The 16,239-nt window shown below is 44.1% G+C and overlaps 4 non-coding genes and 1 pseudogene across 4 annotated transcripts; all 5 read right to left on the minus strand.

Annotated features, from left to right (window-relative positions):
* Positions 1-1,057: 1,057 nt before the first annotated feature.
* On the minus strand, positions 1,058-1,248 carry LOC130348931 (U2 spliceosomal RNA). The gene has a single exon (XR_008886396.1). It is a non-coding gene; the product is annotated as a U2 spliceosomal RNA (small nuclear RNA).
* Positions 1,249-3,341: 2,093 nt separating this feature from the next.
* On the minus strand, positions 3,342-3,532 carry LOC130348932 (U2 spliceosomal RNA). The gene has a single exon (XR_008886397.1). It is a non-coding gene; the product is annotated as a U2 spliceosomal RNA (small nuclear RNA).
* Positions 3,533-5,620: 2,088 nt separating this feature from the next.
* On the minus strand, positions 5,621-5,811 carry LOC130348933 (U2 spliceosomal RNA). The gene has a single exon (XR_008886398.1). It is a non-coding gene; the product is annotated as a U2 spliceosomal RNA (small nuclear RNA).
* A 2,089-nt stretch (positions 5,812-7,900) lies between these two features.
* On the minus strand, positions 7,901-8,109 carry LOC130348956 (U2 spliceosomal RNA; annotated as a pseudogene).
* Positions 8,110-15,302: 7,193 nt separating this feature from the next.
* On the minus strand, positions 15,303-15,493 carry LOC130348934 (U2 spliceosomal RNA). Its single transcript, XR_008886399.1, has one exon. It is a non-coding gene; the product is annotated as a U2 spliceosomal RNA (small nuclear RNA).
* Positions 15,494-16,239: the final 746 nt, after the last annotated feature.

Raw genomic sequence — 16,239 nt, forward strand, 5'->3', positions numbered from 1 at the left:
GCGTATTATTCTTCTTTTTCTTCTTTTTTTTCGTCTAATGCATACCCCATCAGTGCAGCAATGCTTATTCAATACCGCCAGCAGATGGAGACACTGGGGGATAATTTTCTAAGGATTTATACTGATTTTTCCTGTCTGAATTTGTCGCACAGAAAGTTGCAGGCCAAATATGTGTGACATTTCTGCGACTTTAGCTTCTAGAGCATTTTTACAACATTATACATAGGTGCTGAATACATAAAAAGCGACTGTTCAGCGACAGACAAGTCGCATCGGCTGAAAGTAGGCCAGAATGTCAGTCCATGTTGGAGCAGGTTTAGATACAGTCTAAAGCATAGATCTCAAAGTCTGTGCACAGAATTTAGCAAGGGCCTCGCACCTTCTGATGCATCAGGTAGGTGCACAATAGCATAGCCTAACCCTCTGTACTTTGGTCTATATTGATGCGGGACATAGACAGCCAGCTGATGACCAATCCATTAGTGCAATGGATGGCTGGAAGCATTTGTCTTTGCCTTTGCAATACCACAGAAGCAATGCATGGTCAATGTACAGCAATGACACACCTGTGTGAACAGCCAGGAGACCCCCCCCCCCCCCATGTTATGTTACATAGTTACATAGTTAGTACGGTCGAAAAAAGACATATGTCCATCACGTTCAACCAGGGAATTAAGGGGTAGGGGTGTGGCGCGATATTGGGGAAGGGATGAGATTTTATATTTCTTCATAAGCATTAATCTTATTTTGTCAATTAGGAACATTCAGCACCCACCCGCTATCAAGGCAGCTGCCTATCATGTCATGCCCTACCTGCACAGGTGTGCTGGCTACTCAAATGATCCAATTAAGGAGGCCATTTAGTCAGCAGCAGCAGAAGTCCTGTGCCTGGACGCTCCAACAGGGGCCAGACACAAGCAGAAGCAGAAGCAGCAGAAGCAGCACCACCTTTTGTTTTTTGGCTGCAGCAGCAGCAAGGCCCACAGGGCTGGCTAGCTGGCTAGCCAGCAAGCAGGTAGCAATGAAAGTAGGAATCTTTCTTTTTAACCCTGTAAGGGGGTGGTGCACTGTACCCGAAGATACTGCCATATCGGGTCAATGCATAGGGCGACGGAAGCAAGCTTCGAAATCGGCCCCCGTTCTCAAAAATCCATTTAATATATGGTCCCCAGATAGGGGACGTATCAGATATTAAACTGATAAGAACAGATACTACACTTGATCTTAGCCAAAAGGCCGAGAAGCGATAACCGTGAAAGGGGCGGGCCCAACAAGGTCCCCTTCATGGGCACTATCACTGCTTGCTGTCAGGGAGGCTGCCAGACAATTTTCCATGCACACTCTGGGCTGGGGGGCAGTCAACCACCAGTACACACAGCAGAACCTAAACCCATACCATTATTGCTAAGCAGCAAGACAGGGGCCCATTGCACTCCCACGGGGCCTTTTTAAATGCAATCCATAACCCGGATTTGCCAGGAACCCTTCTTACTCCTCCTACTTGCATGTGACACTGGGCTTAGGATCTGCATAGGAAACACACACACAAGCACACACCTACCTTTGTTGCCTGCAGATGCCTCCTTGGCTGTCCCCAAACGGTATCAAACCAACACCCACGGGAAGCTGTAAGCATAGAGGACATGCCTGCACCCCATTGGACTTACCTGTGTGGGTTAAATCCGGGTTATTTGACAACCTATGGCGGTGATGGTTCTGCTCAGGCAGAGCAGTGCTGATGCTCCTCATAAAGCTGTCGCTGCTGTGAAGGTTCTAGGTGACATCACAAATCCCTTTGGTTACATACACAACAAAGCTGGGTTGTTGTTGTTTACACTCTGCAAGGCCTGTGGAAGTGAGTGACATCATAGCACTGTAGTTCTGAGGGTTCAAGATGGATGCAACAATCTCCTGTTGCTTCTATGAAGGCCGTAATAGACGACATCACCAAACAGCTCCATAGTCACATACACAGCAAAGGAGAGATGTTGTTTACACCTAGTGATGTCAGTGGTATTGAGTGACATCACAGCACAGTGCTAAGGCTCCTGGGCCTGGACACAGCAGCGGCTGCAATATCTCAACGGAGAATACGTTTATATCTATGTGTGTGTGTGCGCATATATATATATATATATATATATATATATATATATATATATATATATTCTCCGCCGAAATCACTTTTAAACCCATTTCCACCTTTTTTTCCCTTCTCTTCCTCTTACTTTTTTTTCACGTTTTTTTACGTTTTTCTCCTTTTCGCCTCTTTTCTGGGCGTATTATTCTTCTTTTTCTTCTTTTTTTTCGTCTAATGCATACCCCATCAGTGCAGCAATGCTTATTCAATACCGCCAGCAGATGGAGACACTGGGGGATAATTTTCTAAGGATTTATACTGATTTTTCCTGTCTGAATTTGTCGCACAGAAAGTTGCAGGCCAAATATGTGTGACATTTCTGCGACTTTAGCTTCTAGAGCATTTTTACAACATTATACATAGGTGCTGAATACATAAAAAGCGACTGTTCAGCGACAGACAAGTCGCATCGGCTGAAAGTAGGCCAGAATGTCAGTCCATGTTGGAGCAGGTTTAGATACAGTCTAAAGCATAGATCTCAAAGTCTGTGCACAGAATTTAGCAAGGGCCTCGCACCTTCTGATGCATCAGGTAGGTGCACAATAGCATAGCCTAACCCTCTGTACTTTGGTCTATATTGATGCGGGACATAGACAGCCAGCTGATGACCAATCCATTAGTGCAATGGATGGCTGGAAGCATTTGTCTTTGCTTTGCAATACCACAGAAGCAATGCATGGTCAATGTACAGCAATGACACACCTGTGTGAACAGCCAGGAGACCCCCCCCCCCCCCCCATGTTATGTTACATAGTTACATAGTTAGTACGGTCGAAAAAAGACATATGTCCATCACGTTCAACCAGGGAATTAAGGGGTAGGGGTGTGGCGCGATATTGGGGAAGGGATGAGATTTTATATTTCTTCATAAGCATTAATCTTATTTTGTCAATTAGGAACATTCAGCACCCACCCGCTATCAAGGCAGCTGCCTATCATGTCATGCCCTACCTGCACAGGTGTGCTGGCTACTCAAATGATCCAATTAAGGAGGCCATTTAGTCAGCAGCAGCAGAAGTCCTGTGCCTGGACGCTCCAACAGGGGCCAGACACAAGCAGAAGCAGAAGCAGCAGAAGCAGCAGCAGCACCACCTTTTGTTTTTTGGCTGCAGCAGCAGCAAGGCCCACAGGGCTGGCTAGCTGGCTAGCCAGCAAGCAGGTAGCAATGAAAGTAGGAATCTTTCTTTTTAACCCTGTAAGGGGGTGGTGCACTGTACCCGAAGATACTGCCATATCGGGTCAATGCATAGGGCGACGGAAGCAAGCTTCGAAATCGGCCCCCGTTCTCAAAAATCCATTTAATATATGGTCCCCAGATAGGGGACGTATCAGATATTAAACTGATAAGAACAGATACTACACTTGATCTTAGCCAAAAGGCCGAGAAGCGATAACCGTGAAAGGGGCGGGCCCAACAAGGTCCCCTTCATGGGCACTATCACTGCTTGCTGTCAGGGAGGCTGCCAGACAATTTTCCATGCACACTCTGGGCTGGGGGGCAGTCAACCACCAGTACACACAGCAGAACCTAAACCCATACCATTATTGCTAAGCAGCAAGACAGGGGCCCATTGCACTCCCACGGGGCCTTTTTAAATGCAATCCATAACCCGGATTTGCCAGGAACCCTTCTTACTCCTCCTACTTGCATGTGACACTGGGCTTAGGATCTGCATAGGAAACACACACACAAGCACACACCTACCTTTGTTGCCTGCAGATGCCTCCTTGGCTGTCCCCAAACGGTATCAAACCAACACCCACGGGAAGCTGTAAGCATAGAGGACATGCCTGCACCCCATTGGACTTACCTGTGTGGGTTAAATCCGGGTTATTTGACAACCTATGGCGGTGATGGTTCTGCTCAGGCAGAGCAGTGCTGATGCTCCTCATAAAGCTGTCGCTGCTGTGAAGGTTCTAGGTGACATCACAAATCCCTTTGGTTACATACACAACAAAGCTGGGTTGTTGTTGTTTACACTCTGCAAGGCCTGTGGAAGTGAGTGACATCATAGCACTGTAGTTCTGAGGGTTCAAGATGGATGCAACAATCTCCTGTTGCTTCTATGAAGGCCGTAATAGACGACATCACCAAACAGCTCCATAGTCACATACACAGCAAAGGAGAGATGTTGTTTACACCTAGTGATGTCAGTGGTATTGAGTGACATCACAGCACAGTGCTAAGGCTCCTGGGCCTGGACACAGCAGCGGCTGCAATATCTCAACGGAGAATACGTTTATATCTATGTGTGTGTGTGCGCATATATATATATATATATATATATATATATATATATATATATATATTCTCCGCCGAAATCACTTTTAAACCCATTTCCACCTTTTTTTCCCTTCTCTTCCTCTTACTTTTTTTTCACGTTTTTTTACGTTTTTCTCCTTTTCGCCTCTTTTCTGGGCGTATTATTCTTCTTTTTCTTCTTTTTTTTCGTCTAATGCATACCCCATCAGTGCAGCAATGCTTATTCAATACCGCCAGCAGATGGAGACACTGGGGGATAATTTTCTAAGGATTTATACTGATTTTTCCTGTCTGAATTTGTCGCACAGAAAGTTGCAGGCCAAATATGTGTGACATTTCTGCGACTTTAGCTTCTAGAGCATTTTTACAACATTATACATAGGTGCTGAATACATAAAAAGCGACTGTTCAGCGACAGACAAGTCGCATCGGCTGAAAGTAGGCCAGAATGTCAGTCCATGTTGGAGCAGGTTTAGATACAGTCTAAAGCATAGATCTCAAAGTCTGTGCACAGAATTTAGCAAGGGCCTCGCACCTTCTGATGCATCAGGTAGGTGCACAATAGCATAGCCTAACCCTCTGTACTTTGGTCTATATTGATGCGGGACATAGACAGCCAGCTGATGACCAATCCATTAGTGCAATGGATGGCTGGAAGCATTTGTCTTTGCCTTTGCAATACCACAGAAGCAATGCATGGTCAATGTACAGCAATGACACACCTGTGTGAACAGCCAGGAGACCCCCCCCCCCCATGTTATGTTACATAGTTACATAGTTAGTACGGTCGAAAAAAGACATATGTCCATCACGTTCAACCAGGGAATTAAGGGGTAGGGGTGTGGCGCGATATTGGGGAAGGGATGAGATTTTATATTTCTTCATAAGCATTAATCTTATTTTGTCAATTAGGAACATTCAGCACCCACCCGCTATCAAGGCAGCTGCCTATCATGTCATGCCCTACCTGCACAGGTGTGCTGGCTACTCAAATGATCCAATTAAGGAGGCCATTTAGTCAGCAGCAGCAGAAGTCCTGTGCCTGGACGCTCCAACAGGGGCCAGACACAAGCAGAAGCAGAAGCAGCAGAAGCAGCAGCAGCACCACCTTTTGTTTTTTGGCTGCAGCAGCAGCAAGGCCCACAGGGCTGGCTAGCTGGCTAGCCAGCAAGCAGGTAGCAATGAAAGTAGGAATCTTTCTTTTTAACCCTGTAAGGGGGTGGTGCACTGTACCCGAAGATACTGCCATATCGGGTCAATGCATAGGGCGACGGAAGCAAGCTTCGAAATCGGCCCCCGTTCTCAAAAATCCATTTAATATATGGTCCCCAGATAGGGGACGTATCAGATATTAAACTGATAAGAACAGATACTACACTTGATCTTAGCCAAAAGGCCGAGAAGCGATAACCGTGAAAGGGGCGGGCCCAACAAGGTCCCCTTCATGGGCACTATCACTGCTTGCTGTCAGGGAGGCTGCCAGACAATTTTCCATGCACACTCTGGGCTGGGGGGCAGTCAACCACCAGTACACACAGCAGAACCTAAACCCATACCATTATTGCTAAGCAGCAAGACAGGGGCCCATTGCACTCCCACGGGGCCTTTTTAAATGCAATCCATAACCCGGATTTGCCAGGAACCCTTCTTACTCCTCCTACTTGCATGTGACACTGGGCTTAGGATCTGCATAGGAAACACACACACAAGCACACACCTACCTTTGTTGCCTGCAGATGCCTCCTTGGCTGTCCCCAAACGGTATCAAACCAACACCCACGGGAAGCTGTAAGCATAGAGGACATGCCTGCACCCCATTGGACTTACCTGTGTGGGTTAAATCCGGGTTATTTGACAACCTATGGCGGTGATGGTTCTGCTCAGGCAGAGCAGTGCTGATGCTCCTCATAAAGCTGTCGCTGCTGTGAAGGTTCTAGGTGACATCACAAATCCCTTTGGTTACATACACAACAAAGCTGGGTTGTTGTTGTTTACACTCTGCAAGGCCTGTGGAAGTGAGTGACATCATAGCACTGTAGTTCTGAGGGTTCAAGATGGATGCAACAATCTCCTGTTGCTTCTATGAAGGCCGTAATAGACGACATCACCAAACAGCTCCATAGTCACATACACAGCAAAGGAGAGATGTTGTTTACACCTAGTGATGTCAGTGGTATTGAGTGACATCACAGCACAGTGCTAAGGCTCCTGGGCCTGGACACAGCAGCGGCTGCAATATCTCAACGGAGAATACGTTTATATCTATGTGTGTGTGTGCGCATATATATATATATATATATATATATATATATATATATATATATATTCTCCGCCGAAATCACTTTTAAACCCATTTCCACCTTTTTTTCCCTTCTCTTCCTCTTACTTTTTTTTCACGTTTTTTTACGTTTTTCTCCTTTTCGCCTCTTTTCTGGGCGTATTATTCTTCTTTTTCTTCTTTTTTTTCGTCTAATGCATACCCCATCAGTGCAGCAATGCTTATTCAATACCGCCAGCAGATGGAGACACTGGGGGATAATTTTCTAAGGATTTATACTGATTTTTCCTGTCTGAATTTGTCGCACAGAAAGTTGCAGGCCAAATATGTGTGACATTTCTGCGACTTTAGCTTCTAGAGCATTTTTACAACATTATACATAGGTGCTGAATACATAAAAAGCGACTGTTCAGCGACAGACAAGTCGCATCGGCTGAAAGTAGGCCAGAATGTCAGTCCATGTTGGAGCAGGTTTAGATACAGTCTAAAGCATAGATCTCAAAGTCTGTGCACAGAATTTAGCAAGGGCCTCGCACCTTCTGATGCATCAGGTAGGTGCACAATAGCATAGCCTAACCCTCTGTACTTTGGTCTATATTGATGCGGGACATAGACAGCCAGCTGATGACCAATCCATTAGTGCAATGGATGGCTGGAAGCATTTGTCTTTGCCTTTGCAATACCACAGAAGCAATGCATGGTCAATGTACAGCAATGACACACCTGTGTGAACAGCCAGGAGACCCCCCCCCCCCCATGTTATGTTACATAGTTACATAGTTAGTACGGTCGAAAAAAGACATATGTCCATCACGTTCAACCAGGGAATTAAGGGGTAGGGGTGTGGCGCGATATTGGGGAAGGGATGAGATTTTATATTTCTTCATAAGCATTAATCTTATTTTGTCAATTAGGAACATTCAGCACCCACCCGCTATCAAGGCAGCTGCCTATCATGTCATGCCCTACCTGCACAGGTGTGCTGGCTACTCAAATGATCCAATTAAGGAGGCCATTTAGTCAGCAGCAGCAGAAGTCCTGTGCCTGGACGCTCCAACAGGGGCCAGACACAAGCAGAAGCAGAAGCAGCAGAAGCAGCAGCAGCACCACCTTTTGTTTTTTGGCTGCAGCAGCAGCAAGGCCCACAGGGCTGGCTAGCTGGCTAGCCAGCAAGCAGGTAGCAATGAAAGTAGGAATCTTTCTTTTTAACCCTGTAAGGGGGTGGTGCACTGTACCCGAAGATACTGCCATATCGGGTCAATGCATAGGGCAGGGCGACGGAAGCAAGCTTCGAAATCGGCCCCCGTTCTCAAAAATCCATTTAATATATGGTCCCCAGATAGGGGACGTATCAGATATTAAACTGATAAGAACAGATTTTTTTTTTTTTTTTTTTTTTCCTCAGTTACAGACTATTGTTCAAGCGATCATCAGGTCACCTACCAAAACTCATCACTTCTAAACAAAGTCTGAAAAAACATCATGCGGAAAAATATCTCAATAAGAAAACTATAAGAGAAGCACAAATTCAAAACCTTGATCAGGATACTTACAACTTTCTCCATTCCTTGTATCTCCAAATCTTTTCAGCCTCTTCCTCTTCCATTCTCTTCTTGTCAAATAGAAAAATAATAAACAACCTTCCAAAAAAAAGTCTCTTCAACTCCCTTGGAGAAATACACACATTTTTAAAAACAAGCAGGTTTCTAGAATCCCATAAAACTTCTTTAAAAACAGAAAATACAATCCAGCTTTCACGTGTGTCCTCTCTCCTGCTAAAATCCTGACCAATAAAAATCTTCTCAAAATTAAAATCAACATATCCCGTGATTGCAGAAAAAAACCTCTGTAGAAGCATAAAAAATTCTCTTGCATAAAAACAGTTCCAAAATAAGTGCACTGTATCCTCCCTGCCTCCACAACCCTCTCTTGGACATTTCTCGCTCACTCTTATTCCTCGTCCATTCAGGAAAGCTCTGGTTGGGAGGCAGCCATGAAAAGTCATCCAGTTTACATCTCTCTGTCTATTCGATAATCCTCTAACATTAAAAAGATTCCAGATCTTCACAGACTGAGCAGTAGTGCAGAATGGTACTTCATATAATCTCTCATTTTTTCTTATTTCATTTTCAATTTTCTTTTTCTCAGGTTTTCCCAGGGAACTCAAACCAAATTGATCACTGAAAGACCTGAGAACCACATAGAAGGTAGGTATAACTTGCGCTATTGGTCTCCTCAGATCCTTCTCACACCAGCCCCATTTGGAAAACAACCATCCTGCCAAATACCTGCTCATGTCTGCCACCCAATTATTGCACTGAGACACTTTATAAATTAAAAGAAAGTAATGAGTCTTTAAAAACAGATTAATATCCGGGAAATTATATCCGCCTTTCTTCACGCTCTTCATCACTTCCTCCCTCTTCATCTTTTCCATCTTTGAACCCCAGAAAAAAATAAACAACTTCCTTGTCATCCTTCTGGACCATAATTTGCCGGGTGGGAAAACCATTGCAGTATATAATAGTAGTGGCAAAATTACTGCCTTTAAAATCAGAACTTTACCTTTAAGGGACAAGTTTCTCAATTTCCAAAAAGATAATTTCTTCTCTATCTTCTCCTCCAACTTCTCATAACTTTTCCCTCCTTTTAGATTTTTTTCAAAAACAACGCCTAACACTTCAATATCTTCCTTCTCATCCACGCCATCCACCACCACTTTTCCTTGCTTTCCAAAATTACTCAATTGGCACTTCCCCCAATTGACTTTCATACCAGCAATACAACAAAAAATCTTTACATGCAAATTCACTCTATTAAGATCAGCTTGGGAAGTGCAAGTAAAAACCACATCATCCATGTAACTTAAAACCTTCAAATTCCTTCCATTACTTCCCGGGATAAAAACACCACTCACACATTTGTCCTTCTGTACATTTTTGAGCAAGGCCTCAATGACACAAATGAATAAAATTGGGGAGAGTGGGCATCCCTGTCGTACTCCTGATAAAATATTAAAACCCGGCCCCACATGTCCATTGACTAAAATCTGACTTGTTGCCCCATAATAAAAACTTTTAATCACAAACAGTAGCTTCTCAGGAATACCCATATGCTTTAAAACCATAAACATAAAATCATGAGCAACTCTGTCATAAGCTTTTTCAAAATCAATGGATTCCACAAAAAGTGCATTCTTATTAAAATTACTATAATAAATAGAGTCTCTTAAAACTAATAAATTATCAGTTATTCTCCTATTTGGCACTGCACAAACTTGGTATTCTCCAACAAGGTGCTCAACTATGTCACTCATCCTGTTCGCCACAATCTTTGCAATGATCTTATAATCTGTATTCAATAATGTGATCGGCCTCCAGTTTTTCAAATCTCTTTCATCACCTTTCTTATGTATCAAGGTAATAACTCCTTTCTTCATAGACTCCGCTAAAATACCTGAGTTAAAAACATATTGCACCACCCGTGTAAAATCTTGCTTTAAAATATGCCAAAAAACTGAATAAAACTCAAAGGGGAGGCCATCACAGCCCGGTGTCTTCCCTTTCGCTGTCTTGTCCAGAGCCTGCTTGATCTCCCCTTCACAAACTTCCTCAATTAAAAATGCACTTTTTCCTTCAGGGACATTATTCTCTAAAATATTACAATAATCATTCATCTCCGTCTCACTGGCTCTGCTCTTATTACTAAAAAGTGTTTCATAAAATCTGCCAATCTCCTTCACCATCTGATCACCAACAACTTCCCCTGTAGGAGTTAAAACAGACTTAAAAACACCCCTAGCATTAAAACATTTTTTAAAGAAATATCTTGTACATTGTTCATTTTCCTCCAAATGTTGAACTTTGGATTTAAAAACAATATTTCTACCTCTTTCCAACAACCTGTTCTTCATCTCAATTTTCACCTTCTCAATTTCCTCCTCCACCTCCACACCAACATGTTTAAACTTAAAGAGAGTTTCTAAACGTGAGATAAGCCTTTCATAACCCCTCCTCTTTTCTTGTGCCCTCCTTATGCAAATGAACTTAAAATACTTAGCAAACTCACTTTTTGCCCAATCCCACCAAGCTAAAACATTACTAAAAACAGATTGTTTAGAAGTACAAGATAAAAAAAAATCTTTAAAACCGGCCATTACTTCTTCATCTTCTAATAGACTTACATTTAATTTCCAGAGCCCTCTACCAAAATGAAAGGACTCTGCAATACTTATTTCTGCCGACACCATCTTATGATCTGAGAAAGTTGACATCATTTGATTGCACCGGACCACCTTAATCCCCTCAGAGACAAGAATGTAATCAATCCGGGATTTACAGCGGCCACTATCTGATATATAGGTGTATCTTTCATCAGTGCTAACCATCAGTCCAACATCAGAATAATGTAAGTCTTGAATAATTTGGTTTAAAACATTTGAAGTAATATCAGTTCTAACCTTAGCAGAGCTCTCACGATCATTGACGGATCTAATGCAGTTAAAATCACCAACAATAATAGTACCATCACGACCAGGAATAAAAAGTTTAAGAGACTCTAAAAATAACACACGTGCCTGTTTTTCTGCTGGCGCATATACATTAAAAACTCTCATTCTCTGGCCTAAAAACTCAAAATTTAAAACCATACAACGACCTGGTACTAAAACTTGGCAATTTAAAACTTTAATGTCCCTGTTACACAATAAAATCCCCACACCTTCATTTTTATTCTCTGTGCATGTAGACCAAAAAGACTGCCCTCTCTTCCATTCATCTACATAAGGTGCAGACTTAATTGCACACTCCTGTAAACAAAATATATCTCCCTTCACATTCTCCAAAAAATCAAAAACTGCTGCTCTTCTGATGGTTGTTCCTATACTCCGAACATTAAGAGTAGCCACAACCAATGCCATTAAAAAGGAAAGAAGGCAATCCATTTTCTTAACATCCATTTTAACTAGAAGTTAGTATTCTGACCTTCAACCTTCCTTAGCAGCATCCCATAGCAATCAGGCGACCCCACTTGAGAGTCCCTGTCCATCATTTTCTCACCTCCATACACAGGATCCGTCTGATCCCCTGACCAACTCCCTTTCTTACACCTTTTACTTTTACCTTGAAAGCCTCCATTTGCATTTTCATCTTCATCTTCCCCCTCCTCCTCCTCCTTCTCCTCCTCTTCAGATGTTACATTCTCCTCCCCACTAATCACCCTCTGCCCAGGTGTTAGGGATCTCTCACTCTCATTCTCCTGAAACTCCATCCCCTCCTCCTCCCCCACCACTGGGTTTGGGCATTCAAAATCCTCAATTGTTTCTTCACATGGGGGAACCTCCCTACACACAGTCTCCACACTCTCCACCACTTTCTCTTTTTTCCCTTTACGTGCTTTCTTCTTACTGACCTCAGTAAACTCTTCACCAACACCAGTCTCCTCACAATGCACACCAGTGGAGTCACCCTCCTCCCCTTTTCCAGATTTTTCCTGAGTATTCATGTGCTGCACTGTCACACCTGCTGCACTCCCTTTTACAGAGTTCTCGTCAATCACCTGAGTCACCTCAGCATTCACACCAAAAACACGTGGAAATGGCCTTTCTCCTCTTTCCTCTCTTCTATTTCCTGCTGCGTCAGCATAGCTCATTTTCTTTCTATACCATAAACTGCATCCTCTAGCCAAATGCTCCTCACTACCACAGATATCACACGTTTTCTTCTCAGTACATTCACCCGAGTTGTGACCTGATTTCCCACAATTCCTGCAGCATACTCCTTGCTCAGGGCAAGACTCCTGTACATGTCCATAAGCGTGACAACGTCTACAGTACTGCAACTGTCCTTCATAAAAACAAAAACCTCTTTCTCCTCCAATAGAAAATACCTGTGGTATACTCTTCCTTCCCTCTTCCATTCCTTCGTCCTTTTTAAATTTTACAACAAATTTCCTTTTACAATTAAAGTACCCATGTCTGTTCTTGAGTCTTCCAAGAAATTTAACTTCATCACAATATCGGTACAAAAAATTGGTCACCATCTCATCCGAAACCTTCGGGTTGTACATATGGACTATAACAACCTTAGACATATTCATGAATAATGGCTCCACTTTCACCTTACTCATTATAGCTGGCTCATTCCTCCTCTTCATCACTTCTAAGTCCATGTAGACCCTCTGGCAAACCTCAGAATCATAAAAGGTTATATCGTAAATCCCTTGCCTAGGGAAGTCTTGCATAGCGATTACATGCCATACCTGAAGGTACTGGAGCTTGCGAAGAATCTCCAGCACAACTTGATCCAATCCAATCGTCCCCCGGTGTTCGCCAGGAACGTAAATCCGCACCGTATCCTCGAGTCCTCGAGTCCTCTCTCCGCTCATTTTTGCAGGTTAAGATACCCACTATCGCAACCCAGTAACAATCCAGGCCCCCCCGCAAAAGAGGGCCCCGATCACCACCCCTTCCGACTCCTACCCTGCCCGGTAAACCGCACAGGATCGAAGCCAAAAGGCCGAGAAGCGATAACCGTGAAAGGGGCGGGCCCAACAAGGTCCCCTTCATGGGCACTATCACTGCTTGCTGTCAGGGAGGCTGCCAGACAATTTTCCATGCACACTCTGGGCTGGGGGGCAGTCAACCACCAGTACACACAGCAGAACCTAAACCCATACCATTATTGCTAAGCAGCAAGACAGGGGCCCATTGCACTCCCACGGGGCCTTTTTAAATGCAATCCATAACCCGGATTTGCCAGGAACCCTTCTTACTCCTCCTACTTGCATGTGACACTGGGCTTAGGATCTGCATAGGAAACACACACACAAGCACACACCTACCTTTGTTGCCTGCAGATGCCTCCTTGGCTGTCCCCAAACGGTATCAAACCAACACCCACGGGAAGCTGTAAGCATAGAGGACATGCCTGCACCCCATTGGACTTACCTGTGTGGGTTAAATCCGGGTTATTTGACAACCTATGGCGGTGATGGTTCTGCTCAGGCAGAGCAGTGCTGATGCTCCTCATAAAGCTGTCGCTGCTGTGAAGGTTCTAGGTGACATCACAAATCCCTTTGGTTACATACACAACAAAGCTGGGTTGTTGTTGTTTACACTCTGCAAGGCCTGTGGAAGTGAGTGACATCATAGCACTGTAGTTCTGAGGGTTCAAGATGGATGCAACAATCTCCTGTTGCTTCTATGAAGGCCGTAATAGACGACATCACCAAACAGCTCCATAGTCACATACACAGCAAAGGAGAGATGTTGTTTACACCTAGTGATGTCAGTGGTATTGAGTGACATCACAGCACAGTGCTAAGGCTCCTGGGCCTGGACACAGCAGCGGCTGCAATATCTCAACGGAGAATACGTTTATATCTATGTGTGTGTGTGCGCATATATATATATATATATATATATATATATATATATATATATATATATTTCTCCGCCGAAATCACTTTTAAACCCATTTCCACCTTTTTTTCCCTTCTCTTCCTCTTACTTTTTTTTCACGTTTTTTTACGTTTTTCTCCTTTTCGCCTCTTTTCTGGGCGTATTATTCTTCTTTTTCTTCTTTTTTTTCGTCTAATGCATACCCCATCAGTGCAGCAATGCTTATTCAATACCGCCAGCAGATGGAGACACTGGGGGATAATTTTCTAAGGATTTATACTGATTTTTCCTGTCTGAATTTGTCGCACAGAAAGTTGCAGGCCAAATATGTGTGACATTTCTGCGACTTTAGCTTCTAGAGCATTTTTACAACATTATACATAGGTGCTGAATACATAAAAAGCGACTGTTCAGCGACAGACAAGTCGCATCGGCTGAAAGTAGGCCAGAATGTCAGTCCATGTTGGAGCAGGTTTAGATACAGTCTAAAGCATAGATCTCAAAGTCTGTGCACAGAATTTAGCAAGGGCCTCGCACCTTCTGATGCATCAGGTAGGTGCACAATAGCATAGCCTAACCCTCTGTACTTTGGTCTATATTGATGCGGGACATAGACAGCCAGCTGATGACCAATCCATTAGTGCAATGGATGGCTGGAAGCATTTGTCTTTGCCTTTGCAATACCACAGAAGCAATGCATGGTCAATGTACAGCAATGACACACCTGTGTGAACAGCCAGGAGACCCCCCCCCCCCCCCATGTTATGTTACATAGTTACATAGTTAGTACGGTCGAAAAAAGACATATGTCCATCACGTTCAACCAGGGAATTAAGGGGTAGGGGTGTGGCGCGATATTGGGGAAGGGATGAGATTTTATATTTCTTCATAAGCATTAATCTTATTTTGTCAATTAGGAACATTCAGCACCCACCCGCTATCAAGGCAGCTGCCTATCATGTCATGCCCTACCTGCACAGGTGTGCTGGCTACTCAAATGATCCAATTAAGGAGGCCATTTAGTCAGCAGCAGCAGAAGTCCTGTGCCTGGACGCTCCAACAGGGGCCAGACACAAGCAGAAGCAGAAGCAGCAGAAGCAGCAGCAGCACCACCTTTTGTTTTTTGGCTGCAGCAGCAGCAAGGCCCACAGGGCTGGCTAGCTGGCTAGCCAGCAAGCAGGTAGCAATGAAAGTAGGAATCTTTCTTTTTAACCCTGTAAGGGGGTGGTGCACTGTACCCGAAGATACTGCCATATCGGGTCAATGCATAGGGCGACGGAAGCAAGCTTCGAAATCGGCCCCCGTTCTCAAAAATCCATTTAATATATGGTCCCCAGATAGGGGACGTATCAGATATTAAACTGATAAGAACAGATACTACACTTGATCTTAGCCAAAAGGCCGAGAAGCGATAACCGTGAAAGGGGCGGGCCCAACAAGGTCCCCTTCATGGGCACTATCACTGCTTGCTGTCAGGGAGGCTGCCAGACAATTTTCCATGCACACTCTGGGCTGGGGGGCAGTCAACCACCAGTACACACAGCAGAACCTAAACCCATACCATTATTGCTAAGCAGCAAGACAGGGGCCCATTGCACTCCCACGGGGCCTTTTTAAATGCAATCCATAACCCGGATTTGCCAGGAACCCTTCTTACTCCTCCTACTTGCATGTGACACTGGGCTTAGGATCTGCATAGGAAACACACACACAAGCACACACCTACCTTTGTTGCCTGCAGATGCCTCCTTGGCTGTCCCCAAACGGTATCAAACCAACACCCACGGGAAGCTGTAAGCATAGAGGACATGCCTGCACCCCATTGGACTTACCTGTGTGGGTTAAATCCGGGTTATTTGACAACCTATGGCGGTGATGGTTCTGCTCAGGCAGAGCAGTGCTGATGCTCCTCATAAAGCTGTCGCTGCTGTGAAGGTTCTAGGTGACATCACAAATCCCTTTGGTTACATACACAACAAAGCTGGGTTGTTGTTGTTTACACTCTGCAAGGCCTGTGGAAGTGAGTGACATCATAGCACTGTAGTTCTGAGGGTTCAAGATGGATGCAACAATCTCCTGTTGCTTCTATGAAGGCCGTAATAGACGACATCACCAAACAGCTCCATAGTCACATACACAGCAAAGGAGAGATGTTGTTT

The sequence above is a fragment of the Hyla sarda genome, unplaced genomic scaffold (genome assembly GCF_029499605.1).
Source record: "Hyla sarda isolate aHylSar1 unplaced genomic scaffold, aHylSar1.hap1 scaffold_894, whole genome shotgun sequence".
Classification (NCBI taxonomy): domain Eukaryota; kingdom Metazoa; phylum Chordata; class Amphibia; order Anura; family Hylidae; genus Hyla; species Hyla sarda.